This window comes from Triturus cristatus, chromosome 1_2, assembly GCF_964204655.1.
Source record: "Triturus cristatus chromosome 1_2, aTriCri1.1, whole genome shotgun sequence".
NCBI classification, from domain to species: Eukaryota; Metazoa; Chordata; class Amphibia; order Caudata; family Salamandridae; genus Triturus; species Triturus cristatus.
The window spans coordinates 892,457,102-892,475,861 of record NC_140580.1 but is presented as its reverse complement, the minus strand read 5'-3'; positions in this window follow the sequence as shown (position 1 = coordinate 892,475,861).

Genomic DNA, 18,760 nt, shown 5'->3' with positions numbered 1-18,760 from the left:
GGGACTGTTGATCCGTCGAAGGCACTGTGGTTCAGTCAAAGAGCCAGGTCTAGAGGTCCTTCCTGAATTGAGGCCATGACGGTGATTGCCTGAGATGGAGTACTTAACACCTCCGTTGATGTTTCCAACGGGATTGGTCAGGCGGGGGGGTGTGATCTATAAAAAGTAAAAGCGATGAATGATACCGCGCTGCTTATGGGGCCTTTCAGCCCAGGAAGACTCCCAGATTCCTCAGCAAGTAGATGGAATACATGCGGGCGTGGCTTGACACGTGGCTTGACTGTGCAGGGATGGCGAGGTGCCTTGCGAATATGTCCCCCTGGTATGTGATTGGCTTTCAGATACAGTTACCACAGAAGCAGAAGCAGAATGCAAAGAGGGGAGACGAGCACAGAAATGCAACGTTCCCAAGAAGGCCTGCTTCAGAGTGCTCATGAAGGACATGTCCCCATGTAGAGGACCATATATTCACCCCCAACAGTCCTCTATACAAGTACTGTGTCTTTGCTTAAGGGGGCTGTCCCCTCTGCTGCACGTGCACATGGTGTACAATGGAATAATCGATGAAGACAGTATAACTCGTAAAGAACACTCATTATCTAAAGCGAACACCCAACGCCTTACAATTACTAATAAAATTGTGTACTAGTAGATGGGTTCGAGTGAGACTGGCCCATTGAGGACCCCAAGCCTGGGTGACTGGATGGGCGTGGAACAGAGTTTCGCTTTGTGTGCTGCCGCATGTGGGACCATGGTACTAAATAAGGTAGTATATATCAGGTACAGGTGCATATAATGATGTGCAGTGAGCATAGTAAACCTTCCCCAGCTGAAAGAATGGCTAAGCCCGAGCCCAGCAAAATGGCATCCAGCAAGGATCTCTCTGATCCGCACTCATTTAAAGAAGAGGGAGAGAAGGACATGTTAAGGATAGTGGAAACCACATTAGAAGGGCACATTGAGCAATCTTTGTCCCAAAAACCACTTTAAAAGCAAAGATAGACATAGGTGCTATAGATGTGATTTTGTTGTTGAGAGGTAATCATAAAAGGATAGTTTCTAGAGTGACTGACAATGAATCCAAATTGACTAACATGAGACTAGTGACCATGAAATAAATACATGCAGCACAGAGCCAAAGTGCTGAAGGTCGACCCCGATGGGTCACTATCACTCTGGTAGGGATCCAAGGACAGACTGAAGGTCCAAATGCAGAGGTGATTCTGGAGGAATGGACGTCTCTGAATGTTTATGCAGGTAGGCCCTTTAAGACCTTTGCAGTTGTGCAGGCTCATAGACACTTGGGCTACCAAGCCATCCTGGCAGGGCCACTCAGCCCGCTGACGGTGCTCTTGCTAAACTTAAGGACAGAGATTACAACTTGACTATCACCTGTGATCATGGGCAATTATTGCTTGTGAACAATAAGGTGCACTTTTCCCCCCAATTATACCACATCAGTACAGCGTCGAAGACAAGCCTTCCTAGAAATCAAATCCTCAGTGCGAGAACATGATTTCCAATGTATACAACTACTATACCAAGCGAAATAGAGAATGATGTCTAACGGGGCTTCACGTCTTCCAATCCCTAAAAGATGCATGGATCTGTATGGAGGGTTCAGGCATGTATTGCTATGGGAGACAGAAGAGACCAGAAGAAGCAAAGACACATGGCTCACCAGGACATCAGCAGACAATGACACCTGATTTCAGGGAATCCATCTGGCACGTGAAAGAGCTCAACTGGTGGAGAATGTTGCCAAATACAGGATTCTGCATCAGATGCTTCAAAACCTACGAACTGAGAAGATGATTACTGACACAGGTGCCAATCATAAGATACTTGGTTAGGGGACTGTAGATACCCTGATGGCTGTCGAACTCGTGGCCTGAATGGGGCTATAAGTGCCTTGTTTGCATTACCTGAAATGTGTTCTATTTGTAGTGTAGGAATAAATATCGAGGCTAGTAGGAGATAGGGTGCTGGACATGGCATAAATATGTAGGGGAGGGGAGGACAGGAGCAGCTCCCAAACCTTCAAGGGGTCATCATGGGCATTTGTCCGAAGACTACAAATGGGATAGAATTGTTTGACACAGAAATCTAAACAGTGAAACTTGACTTGCATGAACTGAAATTAAAGACTGTTTGGACTAGTCAAAATCAGTGTATTCTCATCGAGGCTACATAGAAAGAAAACACCTTAGCAGAGACCCTGAAAGAGTTAGTTATAAAAAAGAAATGCAGCTAGGCAGCACAAGGGTGACAAGGCAAGTTGTTCGCTTGCCTGGTTGTTAAGGTCCGAGACTGAGACGAAGCCCATATGTGAGATATGTTTGTAAATGGGCAATATAGAGCATTCACAACCAGAAATGGACAGTGCATTTGCATGGTGTTATGAAACACACCACTCTGCACCCCCAACAGGGTTTCAAGCACATGGCGGATGACTTGAGTGTTGCATCCGAATCACATTTAGACCAGGACCAAACCGAGGCACCTGAAACCCCATTCACTGCATCTAAAAAACACAGGACTGTTGAGCAGCAGACCAAGGGCGATGATAGTCTCTGTCTGGAAATTGACACCGCTTTTTAAGCACAACAGCCACCAAACTCCTGACCGAGTATGGAAAGACATTTGAAAAGAGAAGTCATTCCTGCAAGGACAAGAGAAGCAATATTAGTGCTGCCCAAGACTGGGAGGATCCACTGGATGGTAAATTATACATGTCATTATCCCCTTCTTAATTTGGAATAGAAAGTACTGGGTAAAATGATTGAGAACTTGTACATCAGTTTCAAAGGAGTTTAACCCCAGTTTGCAGCACCAATCTTAACTTGAGATGCACTTTCTGTGCACCTGCTATCGCTATTGAATAGGAGGGAAATGGTTGCTGGTGTCCTGAAATGGATTACACTGCTACATGTGCTCCCACTTGCCAGAGTTTGCATAGGTTTGATTTCCCCAGATCAATGGTACATATACATTGACGCAAGGCATAGGTGTCCTCTTTCACCGCTGTTTTTTGTGCTCGCCATAAGGCCACTAGCATGCGTGCTCACGAGGGGGCACAAGCAGAGCAGTCCACTTGTCACAGGTTCCAAATAAAGTTTCTCTTTAAGCAGATAATTTACTCCTGTTCTTGAGAGGCATCGCCAATAGCTTACTTAACATAATGTAAGTTTTGGCAGAATTTGAAAATATGTGCGGGCTTAGATGAACTAAGACAAATCATGTCCCCCCCCCCCCGCCCCCCCCCCCGCTCTCAGATCAGTGACAGTAAACTTTTAAGTACTTAGGTATCCAAATATACCATGATAACAAGTGACTTGTGGCTACAAACATTAGGAAAACTATGACAGCCGGTAGTCCTTCGATTTTGGTGTAGATTACCACTCTCCACATTAGGGAGAGTGCAATAACCAAAATGTTGAGGGTCCTATGGCTTTTATACCATTTTGCGGTAATACCTACAATCATTAAAAGGAGGTTTTCAAGGTTGTGAATAAATGTCTGCTAGGGTTGCTGGGAGGCAATGCAAAGGGAAGATTAGTTATAGGGAAAGACCTGGATGACCCAATGTTTATTATTTGGCTGCACAATTATTGTGGCCAATGAGTGCAATGGTGAGTGGAGTGGGCCCAGATGTGGCAGAAGGAAAGGGTGCCTAGGAATGTACTCCATTCACGTTGTGCTGTTAGGAGAGAGACAATTGTCCAAAACACACCTAAGAGCACTGCATGCAGCCTAGTTCTTCTGGCAGCGGCATCTGGTCTTCACGCTCCTGAGTTCCTGCTGTGGTACTTACTGAAATGTAAGGATATAGTACAACGACATGAAAAACTACCATGAGTGGAGGTGGAAATTGCTACAGCAGGAGACCTTTACTCTGTTGGGTTGCTTCATGTGCTTGATTCCCTGGTGAAAGAGTGTGGACTGGCACCTGGACAGTTTATGACATTTAATGCTATCCATGTAAATAACCAGGGTCGCGGACTGGTACAGAAAATAGGTGCAGGTACCAAAATGAAAGTGACCACCATTAGTGAATTAGATAGCTAACAAAGTGTCACATGTTTACAAATCCGGGCAGGTTTGAACTTGTGGAGACACGCTGTGGAAGTGTTTTGCCATGTATGGTAGGCAGTAGGAATTAAGCTGGCTGCAGCCAATGTTTGTTTTAATACCAGGAAAATCAACATTATAAACCAGCCCAGTAGACCAAAAAAAGGCCCGCAAACAGGCAAAGAAGGCCAGTACGACCCTACAGTTAACTTATGGGACATGTAGGTATGCTGCAACTGTTTTGCAATCAACACTGGCACCGGCTTTTTATCCTATTAGTGCTCAATTTTAGCTGGTGGTTGCCTTTGGGGGCCACTGGCACTCATTTTTGGGGCGCAGCACTTAAGTTTTCCTGATTGGACATTTCCCGAGGGCAAGAGAGGGAAAAACACACAAAGTGGAAAGACCAGGAAGAGAAAGACAGAAAATGAATCACCAAAGGAGAAAGAAGGAACCTGCACGATTGTGATAAAGGAGCAGGGAGTGTTTGTTTGTGGATTAAAGAGGTCTGAGGGGGATTCAGGACTATGCAGTGGTGGCCGGCATGGATGGGGGTGGCAGGGCGAGGGGGTGGGAGGAGGAAGGAGAATGTAAAAAAAACCACTAACCTTATCGCCCGCGCCCCGTGTCTCTGCTCCGTCTCTCTTCTTTCGGACTCGGGCCGAGCAGCAATAGGAAGCACACCCGGGGTCCCCTGACCAATCACAATGGTACAATGCAGTGTTGTGATTGTTTAGCACCTAGGCTCCCCTGACCAATCACAACGCTGCTATGCAGCATTGTGATTGGTCTGATCGCCGTGGTTCAGCGCTGAGCCAGGGAATGGGGGCCTGGGCATGTTGAGGGCCGGTCAAACATTCATGCACACTTGGAGTTGGCAAACCCTGCCCTGATCTGAGAGCTGAGCAGCCCCACCCGCCCGCAAAGCAGCTGGAAACCATAAAATGATAATAACAAGTTATCATTTTATTTTTCCTTTCGTCACACTGCTCAAAAGCAGTGGGGAGATGTTCCTCCGCCTTTAGCGGAGAAGCTGCCACTGGGACTACGTAGATTTGACATTTGATGCACTGACATATAATAGCGCCGATCCGGCATCTGACCTGCACTATGGGCACCAGCACTTATTATTTTCCAAATTAAACACTGCCTGGCATTACTGCGCTGAAAGAAAACTGGACAGAAGTATAGGCAAAACCCTCACTAATAAAGAGTGGGCACAACCATTACAACATACCGAAAAGATGACTACGAACCCATGGTTCAAATTTACTCCAATTTAATTACCTACATCAGACTTCCTTGTGTCCCTAGTTAGACTAGTGCGCATGTATCCCGAGTGGATTTGCTTCCACAAGGTTTGGGAGTGATCCCTGATCTTACAATTCTGGAAATAAATAAAACTGTTAAAGTTGAAGTGACAGGCATAGGCTGCAGCTTAATCCATCATATTGTCTGTTTAGGCCCGTTCACAGACACAGGCGCGCGAAACAAGTTTGTAGATTCATTGACCCAGCATTGCAATGACGAGAAGGGACATTACTATGGATTAGAAGGCAAATATGGCACCAAGTATCCCAAAAAATGGTTCCATGAGCGTGGCCGGGCTGGCAGCGTTCAGGGCTCAGCAGCACTGGCAGGGCAGAAGCACAGCTCCCAATGACTGGCAAGCCAAGGTCTTGGCTCTCACTGCTAAATCAGCAGGGGCGTAACCAGGAGCGCAGTTCCAAGGGGAGTGTTTGGGGTGTTACACCCCCCCTAAGAAATGTATTCTGCAGCAGATAGTTGGGTACAAGTGCTTTCAATAGGGTAATATGAAGTGTCTGTCGGATTTCACCTGGGACTTTCACATGCTCACACTGACAAAAACACACTCTCTCTCGCTCTTCTATGTTTTGAGTATACTGTGTACATCTAACAATCCGCTCTCCTCTCTCCTTCCTCTGCCCCTTAAGCCCCCCTCATGTCTTGCTTCTCATATAATGTGGTTTAACAAGATGTCCCTGCGTGACTGTTAGGACATCTGAAGCTCACCCCCGCTCACCCCCCCCCCCCAATCATACTAACCAATCTCAAGCCTTCAAGGCCCCCCTTATTCAGGCGAATTACAATTAATATCGGGGAGGCCCGCCATTTTGCGATACACTTTGAAATCAGATGACCAACTTCTGTGAAAGTACAATATATAATCGCTGACTCTGTAAGTCTTGAAAGACTCAAATATTTTCTGTAGCTCCTGAATGTCAGAGGGAGGTGTAAAGGGACGCAGGCGAGGGGCACAAAGATAGATTCATTATAGATTCATGATGAGCCCATGAAGAGCGGTGGGCCTGTACGGGACCGTGTGCCATTTCCTATTCTCTGATAGGATATGAGAAAAGAGATATGGTGTGTGTAATGGTGAACTGTTTCCTGAAAAAAATCATTATAAAGCAGTTTTTAAAAAATCAACTAGATGTGTTATATGCCTCGCATTTTCAAAAAGGTCACCCCACCAGCAGTCATTGTTCACCTAGCAGCAAAGAAAAGGTTGAACCCGAAACCACTCCCAGGGAGGATGAGAGGATTCTGTTGAACCCCTAAATTACTGATGCTTTCATCCTGGTCTTTCCATTTCCCTTGCTGCTCACTGTACTCTGGCAATAGTGAGCACAATGCATTCACTGCACAGCTGAAAAGAAAGCCCTGCTAAAAACTACACTAAACACAAATCAACCCACCCTTCAACCAAAACTGAATAATTATGATGAAAAAGTTTGCTTTTTTAAGTTACAACATACTTTTGAGTTTGCAGAAGACTACACTCAGTGCTTTCTGGTAGGCGATACAGTTAAAATATAATAATACATTTGCAAATTAATGTATCAAGAAAGACATATTGAGACTGTGTGCACTCACAATGTTAAATATGTCCTTGCAATATGAAGATTTACTTTGCATATTCATTTACAGCATGCTTTCTTTCATGTCCTGGCAACGACAGAGCAGAAGAGATTAAGAAGAATAACCATTTTAAATAAATAACGGTCATTCTTCTGACCCAAATCAGTTTACAGACCTTTGCCAATTCTCTGCCGGTAGACGTGGCATATTTTACTAGGCCTGGGCGGTAAATTCCGTTCTGCTAGCGGAATTTGGGTAATTTTACATTCCACGGAGAACGAGGAATTGCCAAAAATTGGGCGATCCGCGCCTTCGCGGAATTGTTTGCTTGTTCGCACTTCCAAAATGCGTATTCGCAAGATATTTTTACCCGAGCATGCAAACAGCGTTCGCGAACAGGAAAAAAGCATTGTGAACGGGCGGAACAAGCAATTACGCATGTTCGTGAAATTCTGCGTGCTCGCGGAGATTTTTTACCGTTTCGCGGAGCTTTGCGTAGCACGACTATGCAAATTCCGCCCACCCCTAATTTTTACGGGTTCAAAATTCACTCACATCTTTGTGTCTGCATGACTGGCTGATAAGAGTCCATGCTAAAGAACCAGTCATAACAGACATAGACAGTGAAGTTCAATTTTTACACACAGTGGTATTTTTCTCTACATGGCCCCAAGCTTGTGTCTTTCACATGTAGTATTTAGCTCTATGATTCAATGGTACATTAACTGGAACCTCACCAGTGGCGGCTGCTGCTTAACAGGGATGGTTAGGGAGGCGGGTGGGGAAATAAAAAAAATCCTCTTACCTGCAGGCTAGCCGTCACCTTCCGGTCCTTTTCGGCCATTGACATGCAGGAAGCAGGGAGAGCACAGCCTTCCCGTGCCAATCATGGTGCTGCCGTCTAGCATGACAGCAGCGTCATGATTGGTCTGAGCACTGTGGCTCAGCACTCAGACAGGGAGTGGGAGCCTATGCATGTTCTCCAACCAGGCTCTGCAATACATCCGGTGGAGAACATGCAAAGTGCTCATGACTGTTTGGCGGGCCCAAAACATGTTGGCCAAACCCTCATGCACATTTAGAGAGTGCTCACCACTCCTCCCCCTGCTCTGGCCAGCCCAGTCCCACACCTAAGCAGGAACGGAAAAATGAAATGATAATAACTTTGCATTATTATCATTATATTTTTCCTCTTTAAATTGCTCGCAGATCAGTGGGGCGATGCTCCTCTGCCTAGCGGAGCAGCCGCCGCTGTACCCCACCCTGATCCAATTGCCAGGGGAATATGGCTATTAGCGCTACAATTCAAACCTGCTGGTCACACGCTCATTGATGCCTTTGAAAAGCATGCGGGGTCTGCTGCCCTCTGCACACTCTGCGTCCATGTTTGATATCAGAGCAGGAGGCTTCACCAGGAATGCCTGAACCATCAGTGGACCCAGGTCTTAGGGACATGGGAGAAGATGATTTCACAGCTTCACAAGCAGTCTCTTCCCTCCGGCAGTGGGCATGAATGAACGTCTGCCAAGATAAGGGATTGTTTTTAGAGATCCTGTCTCGCCTATGACAGTAGTGCTGGTGATGAATGACTACTTGGTCGCTCATATTGAGGATCTTAAGCTCCTGACTCTCAGGTCAGCACAGGCAGCAGTGCTACAAATCAATCAAACAGAACTCAGACATGCTCTTCTGTTTTACTCACAAGAGCTTCAAGGTAAATAGATATTGATCAAGACACCAGTAACATGGCAGTGATGGATTACATAGAGATAGATTAAGCAAGGTGGCAAGGAAAGCAGTGCTGCAGAGACATCACTGATGGAAGCCCAATCCTGACAAACTCTGCTGGCCACTGCAGAACAGGCCACAATGGCAACCTCAACAAGTGCATGGAATTGATGTAGGTGAAAACAGGGGCTTTGTGAATCCCCCACTTTAGCAGCTACAGCAGGGGTGGAGTTCTTGATGGGCCTCTTCTGTCTGCACCTCGGCAGGCAAAGGCTCATAAATAATGTGAAAGGGTGGGTGGATGCATGAGTGAGTGAAAGTATTGATGGATGGGTGTGTGAGCGAAAGGGTGGATGGATGAGTGAATGAAAGGGTGGATGGGTAGATAGGTGGACGAATGAGTGAAAGAATGGATAAATGAGTGGGTGGATGGACGGCTAGATGGATAAAGGGTAAATGGATTGCTGAATGAAAAGGAGGGTGAATAGATGGATGAAAGGGTGGGTGGATAAGTGAAAGGGGTAATGGATGATGAGAGAATGTATAGATGCATGACTGAGTGAAAGTATGGATGACTGATGGCTGGAGTAACAGGGTGGATGGATGGACGAAGTGAAAGGGTGGATAGAAGGGTGAGCGAAAGGATGGATGAATTGATGAGTTAAAGGATGGATGCTGGGGCGTCATGAACCCCCAACTTTAACAACTACAGTGGGGATGAAGTTATTGATGTGCCTCTTCTGTCTGCAACTTGGCAGACAAAGGTGAGTGAGAGATAGCATGGGTGGATGGATGTGGGTGAAAAGGTGGATGCATGGGTGAGTGAAAGGATGGATGGTAGATGTATGTATGAAAGAAAGGATGGTTGTAAGAACAGATGAGTGAAAGAATAGATGTATGAGTGAAAGAGGGTGTGTGAGTAGATGAAAGGGTGGGTAGATAGATGAGGGAATGAATGAATAAATGAATGAGTGAGTGAAAGGGAGGGTGAATGGATGGATGATGAGAGAAAGGATGGTTGGATGGCTGTGTGAGTGAAAGGACCAATTGGTGGGATGAGTGAAAGGGAGGATGGAATGATGGATGAAGGGAAACAGCGGATGAATGGATGAGAGAAAGGATGGATGATTGAAATAATTGGTGAATGAGTGAAATGGGTGTGGATGGAAAAAGGGTGTGGGAATGGATGAGTGAAAGAATGGTGGAGTAAAATGGAGGGTGGATAGATGAAAGGGTGGATGGAAGGATGAGTGAAAGAATGGATGGATGAGTGAAAGAGAAGCTGAATGGATGGACAGGTGAGTGAAAGCTTGAATGGATGAGTGAAGGATAAGTGAAAGGGTATTACTGCATAATCTGTAAAGTCACAGTGGCAAACAAAGGCTTAAAGAAGTAAATCTATTGAGGCATCAGTATTTCAGATGAAAGGGGGCTGTTTACGGACCAGTCAACTTCGGAATAGGTCTGACTTTGAAGGGATCTAGCATCTCCTAATATTACAGGATCTAGAAAGAGGAGAAAATTCTAGTGTGTAAATGAGTTTTTGAATTAATAGCAGCACCAACATTGAGGACAGCAAGAATTCTCAGGCATTCCTCCATGAGCACATTATAGCTAAATATGCAAAGTGTGTGGAGAATAGAGGAATACTACGATTGGAAAGGTGACCAGGGGGACCAGGTTTGGCTTTGATAAATTCCTATTGCTCACATGTTTTACTACATCTTCTATGAAATAGTTAGTCCCTCATAATGTGTAATGCCGTACATGGCTTTCTGTAGCACATTCTCAGTGACTGCCCTTGTGATAGGTGGATCTACCCAGTATTAATATTTTAATGTTAAAAGACAGGGTTCAGAGTAAAGGTCCCATGCTATTGCCTGATTGTCAATTAAAAAAAACACGCTGAAACGTAGCCAAAGTTTAGGGCATGAGATACACAATGGTAGTTGCTTAAATTGCATAGTGTAATCATCCCAAAATCCATCCATGCAGTAAGATAATTCTCTTGTTTTTTCAAGTCCATGTGATTGGGGAGGTGTGTAATTTTAGCCATGTTATGGAGACCCGAGGATACGTTATCCTACTGAATGATCACCGGAGGGGTTTGTGGATTTGTTACTCAATCATGTCAATGCTTATGAGCTCAAGGAGGATGGCATTGACAATGTGGCTATGGCCCAAGACTATAGCATGAGCCTTCTGCTTATAGAGGGATCTTCTAGCAGTGCCCACTGTACCCTGCGGAGGGTCAGCAGCCTTTGCAAGTGTCAGCCTCACGGTGGATGGCCCTGCTGCAAGCTTCGCACCAACTTAAGAACATTGAGAAAATACATCTCTGGCCTCTATATCTCCAAACCTGAGCTCAAGTTCTTACTTCACTCTTTTCACTAAATATTGTGCTCCTTAGTAAATAATTTCATTGCCTGGGTCCTCATTTCCACTATCGGACCGATGTGTGTGCTACTCAAATATAATGGTAGTGTTAAGTCATATATAAGAAAAAGGACTGGAGAAGAGAACATCTAATTTATCAACATGATGTTCCAAAGAGGCTTCTGAAGCTTCTGAAATTAAGATGTTTCATGATTGACAACAAACAACGAGTCATCCGGCTAGCACTACAACACTGCAAAGTACCGACTAACCACAAGAAAGAATATTAATAAATGTAGGACGCCAGGGGTTTTCTCACACCATAGCAAACTACAAATACAGCAAACAATATTTATCTCAAGCCTGGAACGGGAAACAATACACATTGCAATTGTAACAGGCAAATAATCAATAGTGTTTCCATGTTTGCTTTTTGCCAGTCAGCTTATTTGTAATCATACAGTGTTACTGCTATGAGAAGCCCTTTTGTGTTATAAAGAACATAATTAAACTTTAATATGATGAGTTCATTTTTTTATTTACCACTGCGCAATAGTGATATTACAATACCGCTTGCGTTGGAAAAACAGAGTTTTATGAAAAAATAAAAAGTACGGATTCCATCTTCATAATATGCAGTTGCAACGATAAGTATACATTTTCATTCGAGAACACAAAACACTTAACAAATTCAACATGGTTGCCCCCCCCCCCCAAATATAAACGTAGGGGCAGATTTATAATAACTGGCGCATCCCTGCATATCAGCAGGGATGCGCCAGTTATTTTGCGCCCCAGCTCCGCCATCATGAATGCGCCGCATTTATAATGCGGCGCACCATGGGGCAAAAACGGCACAGATGCGTCACGCATCTGTGCCATAAAAGTGGCGCATTGCTGGAGTTGCGTCGCAAGCGCGACGCAGCTCCAGCAATGCTCTGGGGGGCCCTATTTGCACAATGCTGCGTCAATCCTTACGCCTGCTTCAAGCAGGCGCAGGGTTTTGACGCAGCATGTTGTAAATACCCCGCACCATGGCGCAGGATTTGCGCCGCTGCTGCGTCACAAAAGTGACGCAACGGCGGCGCAAAAGTGGCGCAAGTGCAACATAAATCTGCCCCGTAGTGTATTATTTTTTAGACAGAAACGAAGTGACCTATTTGAAGTTGGTAGGTGAGCAGAATTTCAGGCGTGTGCTGGAATAGTCTGTCACAACTACACAACAGGCAAATAACAAGTCTTCCATAGTAGAAGATACTTTCACAATCAGTAACGCCTTCAGTCCCACTTGTCAGACAAATGTTAACCCCACAGGCTATTGAATAAGACATAACCATTGACTTGAAAGACCTATCAAAAGAGAGCTCCCACTTTCACACCAGCACAAGCCGAATCAGACTGCGGTCCGCTATTGAAACCGCTATTAAAAATTAAGAGAACCCCCTAAAGTTTAGGAAAATGCTAAACAATCGACTTTCTGACTTCCTCTTTTGTAGCCGCCAGAATCTCAGGTTTCTTTTGCCCTTCAGAAGTTCTCCGTGCCAAGAGACCTCTTTTGGGGTGTGGGTTTGTGCTTTATAAATCACCTGATAGACAGATGTATATAGGGGCATATTATCAAGGTCCGGCGTTAAAATTAACGCCTCTTTATCGGCAGAAAACTGCCGCTAAGCGGCGATAGTGGGCTTGATAATATGCCCTTGAGAATTCCATTAGAAGTCCATGTTCTGGTGTCAACTTGGGCTTCTATGGGAATTCACATCGGCATATTATCAAGCCCATTATCGCCGTTTTTGCGGCAGTTTTCTGCCGATAAAGAGGCGTTAATTTTAACGCCGGACCTTGATAATATGCCCCATAGTAACCATTTGGAAAATCACCCAGAATACCTATCGCTCAGACCATGCTGTTGGCAGATTGTGGACTGCAGAATAGGCAATCACTTAATACAACACAGCACAATTTAATCCAACATGCCAAACCATGCTTCTAATGTGAATGATGCAAGTACTGTTTTCATGCTTAAATCTCTGAGTGTGGGTTCAGGAATGACCCACTTGGAATCCCTTCTCTACAGAATCGCCTTTTGGGCACATCATACCTCCACCTCATCACACCTTCCTCATCAAGACACTAAATCACACAAAACAACCAGCAACACCCCCCACATCGACCTCTCTCAAGTGAGTGCAATCTGGCAACCTTTTCACCCAAACATCCAAACACACAAACACAATGCATCACCTTACTGACCTCTCCCAGGTAAATGCAATATAACCAGATTACAGAATAAAGCACCAAGGACCTCGAACCACCTCGACACATGCGCACACACACACTATTTGACTAGCCTCTCACTTCCACATGACCCATGGACGAATATGTCACTTTACTCCACACGCATTTACAACGCGTGCCATTACCCCGCATTTTTTACTCCGCAAAATATTTTACAACGCAGGGCTTTACAGCGCATTCCGTTACAATTCATTATCCATTACAACGCAATTTACTATTCTGACTCCACCAGGGCATTGTAATGGGGAACACGTTGTAATGGTTTGCAGTGTAAAGCCCTGCATTGTAAAAGATTTAGCAGAGTAAAAAAATGAGGGGTAACGGACTGCGTTGCAACGCAGTCGTTGCAAAAGATGTTTACCCTCAAGATGAGAGCATATGACGATCACAAGGCCAATCTCTATTAACTTGAGAGCCCTGCAACATTGTTTTCAGTCACACACTCACTGAACCACCATTTAGATGATAGTGATTCTAACTTCAGACATTCCATTGCCATCCTCCAGGCACCTGGGTGTGGCCATTCACTCACAGACTCTCATTAGGGACTGGATTGCATCACACAAGCAGACCGAGAGATCACCAGACTACCAAACCCATGACCGAATGACCTTCATGCTATGGACTCCGACGTCTGTTCAGAAGTCTGACGTGAAGGCAGTGCTAGGAGGCCAAGAAATTGTTCAATAGTGTGCAGTGCTATCATTAACATTCGACCTAACTTGTGCACGTCACTGTACGTCGAGTGCTTGAATTCATCAACACATTTTCGAGTTTGGTCTTGGTCTGCAACTGCCCCCGAGAGCCCATTTATTTATTTTTTTAGCGTGCGCAGCTGGAGTTCGAGCTTTCATAGCATTTACACTGCGTATCCATTATTTTTTATTCCTGCATAGAGAGCTCAACGCGGAAATAAGTCCGATGGGGTTCAGTGAGCAGGAGCGCGCGCTCTACGGCAGTCACAGCTCATCAACACGGTAGAATTGCCTGCCCAAGCGCGGGGACGCTGCATTCGCGCGACACTGCGCTTCTGATGAGCGCGCGACGCCCACTGCTCGCGCTCATCGCCTACCTTACTGCCCCCAACAGAGGGCGAGGCGCCATCAGCCGACAGGTTATTTGCACCAGCAAAAAGAAAAAAAGGCGCCTGCCTGCTGCATGTGAATTGATGAACGTGATAACATTATATATAATAATAGCAACCTCTCATCCTACACTCCCAGGCTTGTTTTTCAGATTACTGTCCTCCAATGTCCTCTCAACAAGCAGATAAGCATTAAAATATGTATGAAAACCTTTGTCTCGCCTCGCTACTTCCGTACACTAAAATGGCTGCTTGTGCAGAGTCTACGTTAATGGCTCCAAAGACTTCAATACATGCACTAACTGAATGCTTTGAAGTGTAATGGCCCAAATGCACTCACGTGCTGCTGTATATTGCAGGCTTCGGTATGCAGGTCTCGATACATCTAACACACACCAGAAAAGCCAATGCATTATGTGCAAGGACTTTCGAAGACATGTACAATACATCACCATACACAGCTTTGTTCGCATAATATGACGTGGCAGAAGATAATGCAAAAAAGATTGTGGAAATGTTCAAGAAAAACTACAAAATTATGCCAGTTGATCGATTATTATGTATACTCATTATTTATTTTTATTTGTGCAACCAGTGACCCATCTAGTATTAACTACCATCGCTGTATCTGCAAAGAGTCAAAGATTTCGCTTTAACATCTATCCGGAAACTATGGGGCAGATTTATAATAACTGGCGCATCCCTGCATATCAGCAGGGATGCGCCAGTTATTTTGCGCCCCAGCTCCGCCATCATGAATGCGCCGCATTTATAATGCGGCGCACCATGGGGCAAAAACGGCACAGATGTGTCACGCATCTGTGCCATAAAAGTGGCGCATTGCTGGAGTTGCGTCGCAAGCACGACGCAGCTCCAGCAATGCTCTAGGGGGCCCTATCTGCACAATGCTGCGTCAATCCTTACGCCTGCTTCAAGCAGGCGCAGGGTTTTGACGCAGCATGGGCTCAAAAGTGACTGAGTGAAATCTTGTAGATTTCACTCAGCCACTTTTAGGAGGCGTTCCTGCGCCGGAACGCCCCCACCTGCCCTGGAACGCCTACATGTGGCACAGGGCTTTACAACGTGACGCATCTCCCAGATGCGTCACGTTGTAAATACCCCGCACCATGGCGCAGGATTTGCGCCGCTGCTGCGTCACAAAAGTGACGCAACGGCGGCGCAAAAGTGGCGCAAGTGCAACATAAATCTGCCCCTATATATGTAAATTGACCCCAAACCTGAAGTGGCCTGGTTCATACACTTTATGCATTCAATGTGGATAGTGCTTCTGCCAAACCACTCAAAGTATACATATATAGCATAGCATTGCGTATGAAAATACAACGAAGAAGAGCTCGATGCAAGAAGGTAGCGCTTCAGGACAGAATGAAATGAATGACCAACGGGCCACAGCGTATGGAAAGAAAAGAGCCTTGCAATATTGGGCGCCAGCAGGTAAAGAGCCTGACAATGGGATTGAGAGCCTGTGGGGTGGCGTGCATCAAGCAGGAACTGTGAAGCAGATCAAAGGGTGTGTCAGAAAAGATCTGAAAGTGAAACCCAGAAAACAAAATAAGAAATTGCCAACTAAACCAACCATAGATGGGCTTAGTGATCCAACAGGATAACATGGAAAAGTATATGAACCCAAGGTCAATGGGACCAAGGACTTCAAGGAAAATATGTGACCTACCACAGTATCTTAGTGGTTCCATTAAATCAGTGGCGATGCAAAGCAAACAAAATAAGATATAGACGGAGTGCTGAAACTTTTCAGGCACTCACCCCCAGTTACTATTACATCTGGGTTAAATCCATCATTGTTATTTAGCCCACTTCGCCACCTCAGTGCAGACCCAGCCATGTGCAAATCAGTTGTGACCCTGCTCCTCATGGGAATAGCCCATGGATATAACCCCAATTATTCCCAACTCACCCAAGGCTCGAGGCTTTGAAAAAAGTAAACTGCAACCTAAGGTTGAGGATCCCCACCCAGTAGGAAAAAGAGCTGATAACCAATTCATCCTCTACTCTTCCAACTCCAAACCAGAATTTAGGGCTAGAGAGGGCAAGCGTTACCTCCTCCCCCAACGCCATCCCAGCTTCTATTACTCAGGGTGGGAAACAGTTGGAACATCACGGTCTAAACCAAGAGTGTTCTAACCCTGCAAGCTAAACCACGCTTGCCTTAACCACGCATATGCGTTGTTAAGGCAATGCCCCGTCTAGCTGCTGGCTGCTGAGGATGGAAGCAGAAAGTCCTCGCAGGAAGAGATCCGCGGTGAGGTAGGTGGTGCTGGGCTGTAGTTTTCTGGACTGGGAGTAGGCGTCGGGGGTAGTTTTGTGGGCTGGGGGGTGGGTCAGTGGTAGTTTTCTGGGCTTGGGTTCAGGAGTAGTTTTTGGGGCTGTGGGGTGAGTCGGGGTAGTTTTTTGGGCTGGAGGATCAGGGTAGTTTTCTGGGCTGGGGCTGTGTTGGGAGTAGTTTTCTGGGCTGGGGGTGGGTCAGGGTAGGGTTTTGGGCTGGGGGGGTCCAGTTAGTTTTGTGGGCTGGGGGTCCGCATAGTTTTCTGGGCTGGGGGTGGGTCGGAGGTAGTTTGGTGGGCTGGGGGTGGGTTGGGGGTAGTTTTCTGGGCTCGGGAGGTCGGGGTAGTTTTTGGGCTGGGGATCGGTCGGGGTAGTTTTCTGGGATGGGGTGAGTCGGGGTAGTTTTCAGGGCTGGGGGTGGTTAGAGGCTAGTTATCAGGGCTGTGGGGTCGGAGTTATTTTTAGGGCTGGGGAGGGTAATGGTCGTTTTTTTAATTAGGGGTTAGGGATTAGGCCTCAGGGCAGGGGCAGGGGAATGGGTAGTCAGGGTAGTTTTTAGGGCTTAGGGGAGGGTGGGTTAGTGTTTAGGGCTGTGGGGTCAAGGTCAAGTTTTAAAATAGGGGTTTGCCTAAGGGCAGTGGAAGGGGTTGGGGTAGTTGTAGGGACCGCGCAAGGGGGTGGGAGGGAGTCGAGGTAGTTTTTAAGGGTTACGGACAGCATGGGGGTTGGGAGTGGGTAGGACTATTTGGACCTCGGGGCAGGGAGGGGGTGGGGGGAGTTTGTAGCCTAGGGCGGGGGAGGGGGTCATGACCCTATTCACTCACACCCTTTTACCATTCATGCCTTTACCACGAAATTACGTGGTAAAGGCCAGTGCTTAATTTGTAAAAAAAAACAGTACCGGGGCTCTCGTCAGGAGGCCTCGCAGTTTGCACCACACATTGCCAATGTACTTACACAACTACTAACCATCGCATTGCTACAAGTGTGAAAATTCAGACTGTTCAAGGCCGCCAAAGCTTTAAGAATGGCTTTTGTGGCGGGTATTAGTTGTTTATTAATGTATATTCAATTAACAAACAACTGTTTTTCTTCTCATCTTTAAATTCAAACAGCGCCACCATGTGGCAGCTGTCATAAGTGTAGGTTCGGGCCATTAAGTGCCGGTGCTGAGCACCGTAAGCCACCGTCTCAAATTAAGCACTGGTAAAGGCATGCGTGGTACAGGGGCGTAACACAGGCCCCCGCAGCCCCCGCGGTGCGGGGGGGCATCAAGCTCCATGGGGCCCCCTCGGCACTGCACACTGGCCAGAGCGTTCCTGATTGAGCCTGGAGGGGGCCCCTCTTCATACCGTGCAGGGAGGCCCCCTCAATTTTCGTTACGCCAGTGGCATGGTAAAGGAATGCATGGTAAAGATGCATTTGTAGTTTAGGCTGCATGGTAGAGGCACGTGTGGTTTATCCAGTCGTGCCTCTATCATACAACCATACCAGGTTCATTGTTCAGTGAGAATAAAATATTTAGATCATCTTTGAGCCCGGAGTAAAATGTAACACAGAGACACAAACCTCAGAGCTTGAAAAAGTGGGGAAAATTGACTACTTGACCTTATTCTTTGATATGTTTCAAGCAACTGTGATGCCCTTAATTTTCACTCCAAAAAACTGGCGACCCAAGTAGAGCTTTTAAACATGCTGACTGTATACGTGACCAGCATGGACTCCAAACTAGAGAATCTAACTACTCAAATGAGCAGTGCCCTGCTTCAACATACAACCTACTCAACTACATGCACGTGTCCACCTGATCGACAAACTAAGCTCTCAGCTACAATCTTTAATAAACAAGATAAAAATGTACTTTGAACCTGCTTTGCCCATGTGCCCATAACATCCAGATTCACCAGAGCACCAGTGAGCCCCTCGAATATTCAGGGGTAGCTTCTGGGGCTCCCCCTCATCAACCAACAGAAGCAAACCTTCATTGTGTGTCTCCACCATCGAAATCAAAGCTTG